Source organism: Emys orbicularis, chromosome 13 (assembly GCF_028017835.1).
Source record: "Emys orbicularis isolate rEmyOrb1 chromosome 13, rEmyOrb1.hap1, whole genome shotgun sequence".
Classification (NCBI taxonomy): Eukaryota; Metazoa; Chordata; order Testudines; family Emydidae; genus Emys; species Emys orbicularis.
In genome coordinates, this window is record NC_088695.1 from 49997182 (window position 1) to 50001682 (window position 4501).

The window sequence follows — 4501 nt, forward strand, 5'->3', positions numbered from 1 at the left end:
GCACCCCCAGCCACACGCAAGGCTGGCTCGCTGCCTCTCTATTTTGGTACCATTCTCTCCAGCCCATTGTTCCAGCCCTGCCAGGAAGAGTGACTTCCCAGCCTGGCCAGGAACCGAGGGAGTTATGCGAAGAATGTCCAGGCAGCGCAGAGTGGGTGGCACTCTGCCAGGCCTTGCTGAGGCACATCCCCGACGTCAGCACCATCTGATCCCAAACACCACACCCACGCCCCTCCCCGGAGCTGGGTCTCCCAGGCAACAGGGCTGGAATATCACTGTTTATTCTCAGCCCAGTGCCAGGAAATTAGGCAGCGCTCCTCCCTCCCCTTCCCTGCTGCCTGGGGGAGGGTGGGGGTAGCCGGGGAGGCCAGAGCAGGGCGCTTACGGGTAGCCTGTGGGGAGAGGGGCCAATGATCTGCATGTGAAGGGCTATTCCAAAGGCTCCCCTGAGGGGAGATGGTGGGAGGCCAGACTGGGCCAGAGCTGGCAGCACTCGGCTAATTCTGGAGAGACTCCCAATGCCTCAGTGGCCGTGGAATAGGGGAGTTGTGCTGCCCAGGGAGAAGTGTGACCAGGAAGGGTGTCTCAGCTCCTGGGGCCTCAGCAGTGCTCCCCACAGGCCAGCGGGCTCCCTCGGAGGCAGCGTGACATGCGAGGAGCCCTCAGTTTGCCCACATTGAGCTGCAGCTCCCAGAGAATAAGCTGCAAGTGACCGGCAGCAGCCTGCAGTCAGGGTCATCACTGCCATGCCCTCAGCCAGCCCGGCAGAGCTCCTTGGGGGCCTGCCATTACCCATATCAGCTGCACCTGGATGCCACTCAACTCCCCCTCTCTTGGGCTGCATTGGGCAGAGAGCACCAGGTTAGCAGTTGGGGGTAGTGCCAACTCCCCAATGACCAGTGATGGGGCTCCTAGGCACGTCCCCCGTAGAGCCCCTGAGAAGCGAGAGTGCCCCGGGGCCTCACAGTGCAGAGGGAGGGTGGCTCCCCTGGCCTTTTCGTGCTAGAGGAAGGCCAAGGTTTGTTTCAATACCAGGTCCTGTCTACATGGCCCCTGAGCCTCCTTGGCCCCCAGCCCCTCATCTTCCTGCTGTAACCACCTGGGATTTCTTGGCCTCCCAGAAGAACCACTGATGCTTCCTCTCCCTCTGCTCAGGGGCCTCTTCCCTTTTGCCTCAGGACACGGTACAGTGCTGCAATCAGCTGCTGACTCGGAGAGTCCGGGAAGCCTTGTGAATGCTACCCGCTTCTTGGAACCTCCCCAGCCCCACAGCAGCAGTGACGCGGACGACCAGTGGGCAAATCCCTGACAGAGATTTCACAAGCCTCTCGCCTCCCCCAGAAACGCCAAATGGACTTGACCCTGCATTACGTAAGGAGCTATTTCTGTGCGTCATGGACGGTCAGTTCCCCGCTGCCCCACTTCTGCGCCTGGGAGAAGGGCTGAGCTCACCAGCACAGTAATTTCCTGGACCAGGAAGACCTGCTCCACCACACATGGGGATTAGGTGGAGCAGGTCATTGTGATGAGCTCGAAGACCCCGCACTAAACCAGGGCTAGGCACAGAGCAGCACTGGGCTAGGGAGGCCCCACCCCCATAGGTGCTGGAGCTAGGGGAGCTGCCGCACCCCCAGCTTGAAGTGGTTCCATCCTATACAGGGTTCAGTTCAGTTCAATGGCTCTCAGCTCCCCTCAGCGGCTGCAGGCAGCGGGATCATTTAAAAGGACCCTGGTAGCCGGGGCAGGGGGATTTGGGGGGTCTGCACCAGGAAGTGAGGCTGATGCCTGGAGCTGAGAGGGGAGGGGCTGCAGCGTTCTCACTGCAGCTACAGCTCCTATGCCGAGGGCAGGTCCTCCACCTCCCCGAGAGGCATAACTGTGTCGATGGGAGACGCCCTCCCATTAACCTAGCCCTGTCTACAGAGGGGTTAGGTCAGTGTAGCTGCATCACTCAGGGAGGGGAAATCCACACCCTGTTCTACGGCGTAGAGCAGGGCTAAGGCTACGCTGGCGCGGCCATGAACCAGACTGCCCCCCCCGCCCCGAAGCATGGGACATTAGCCCACTGATGGACTGAACAGATCCTCCTGAGTCTGTGACCACGCCCCTGACGGAGAAGCCACAGCCCACTGGGAAGTGACCCGGGGGGGGAGTAGAACATGGGTGGACTAGTGAGTGGTCCAGGTACTGTATCACCCCGCTAGGGCCCTAGGTCAGTCCCAAGGGAGGGGGAGGGCTTGTGTCCATTTACCTCATCTGCCCATATCCCCATATGGCAGAACCCGAAGGGGAGTGGAAGAGACTCTCGGGCTGGATTGAGGCCAGCTGCATATATCTCAGCCAGGGCCCCTCTAGAATAAACTGGCCAGAAAGAACGGTGTCACCACTGCCTGACCACTAGCCCAGCTGGCTCTCAGACTGGCCCGGCAGGCGCCACGCAGGGGAACCACATCAGGAAGGGGCAGGAGAGCAGTGGAGGACGGGAGCTGGGATTAGGACTCCGCACTTACCTGGTGCTTCACTAGCACTAATCAGTTCACCTCCCACCCCTCCTGGTGAGGGTGAAGGAGGTGAAGTGAATCACGTGACACCCAGCCAGGCCCTGGCAGAGCCACAGTTAAACTAGCACTGGGCTCACAGGCTGCAGGGAATCTGGGGACTGGGCCTAGCCCCCCAGTACCCTCACAGCCGAACCTCCCGCTCTGCACCATTTTGACGTGAGCCCCATCACACAGAGGGGAACAAAGGCCGTAAGTGACACAATTAGAAACCTAGGTATTGTCTGGCTGGAAAACCCCACACGTCTGCCAAGTCTGGCACCTCGGCTGCCACAGCAGAGACGGTTCAGTGCTCCAGGGTCACCTACTATCCCAGGAGAGGAACATCTCTTACCTCAGCGGCCAATAACTTCTCCCCGGCCGGGGGCTGCAGAGCCTGCTCCTGGTATCCTGGGCAGCATTGGTTCCTGTGATACCCTGAGAAATGGCCAGCTCTTTCCCACGCAGTTCACCGAAAGCACACCCGGGTACCCAACCGCCCCGAGGGGAAGGAACTAGCCTCCTCGCGCCTGGCCGAGGGCTGGGAGCTCTGGAAAGCTCAGAGCATAACGAGCAGGGAGTGCGGCTCCCACTACAGGATTCCAGCAAATCGCAACAAACTCATGCGCTGCTTAACGGCACTCGAGGGCGACCCAAGCCGCACCATATCCGCAGCCTCTCTGGACGTCAGAGACCCAAGGTCCTGAGGCAAGTTTCTCCTGGAGGGAAATGAAGGTAAAGGCCGGACTCCCCCACCCGCACCTCACTGACAGCTGGGCCAAGGCGTGTCCTGTGTGAGTGGGCGGAGCGCTGATTGGCAGCTGCCCAGCTGTGCTTGGGGGCTCGGCCTAGACTCTCCTCCAGGTGACACTGGGCCACATTCGTCCCTGGTGGGCACATGGGCTTCAGGGGAGTTGTGCCAGGGATGAGTTTCATCCAGACCTTGCGGCACTCGGCACAGGGCCCGAAGTGTGGGGCAGGGGGGCAAAGCCCTTTAATTAATACCCTTTGGGCTTCTCCAGCGCCTCTCGCCTACGGGGCTCACCGACACCTGCATCTCCGAGCGCCATGGGGAGAGACGGAACCAACGTGGGCCAAGATGTTCAGTGACTGGTGATGGGGTGGGGTGGGGAGGTTGAGAAAGTGAGTGCTCAGCTCTTTCTGAAAAATCAGCTAGCTGAAGCCGGCACCCAGAATCCCTGGTCAGGTGTGAAAATCTTGGCCATACAGTATAAGAATTCTCTGGCCACTAAATGTAGCCACCTCTGGGGTGGAAAGCAGCAGCTCTTCAACAGTAACCAGCAAAATGTCTCCTTCCACCAGAAGAACCGGCCATTTGTCCAGCTCTTTGCTTCCCCTCAATTAACCCGTAGCTCAACTCAGTGCTTTAGCCCTGGCCCTGAGGACATTGGCTCTCCTTAATGACCTGAGGTGAGGGACACAGTCAAAGGCCTTTAGAAGATCTCAAGAAATGATACCCACTGACTCCGCAGTACTGTTCCCATTGGCTCAGTGTGCGACCGCCGGTGAGCACAGCCCCAGCTCCCCTCACAATCCAAGGGAGCGCTAGATTAACCTAGGTGCTGTGTGTATCCCGCCTCAGTCCTCTTCCTGGTCCGCAAGCTGCTAGCTCTGTCGCTCCTGGGCTTCCCCGGAGCCCCTGGGCTGCGCTCTAGCAAAGCAGCGGAGAACCACAGCTTGTGAGCAATTGGCTGCTCCACCCACTGAGCCCTGAGGGACAGGCGCTGGCAGATGCACATGGCAAAGGCCCTGCCAGAGCAGAGACGCCCTGCTGGGAAGACTAGACCCAAAGATGTAGAGAGCAGTCGAGGCGTGTTCCTGGGGCACCCCTGCCTGACCTCGGGCCCATTCACAGCTAGGCGATGTTTGTCTGGGTGTGGGGGGGGGGGCGATTCTGCATCCCTTGTGCACATGGAATGATCCCATTAACTCCAGTGCTCCTG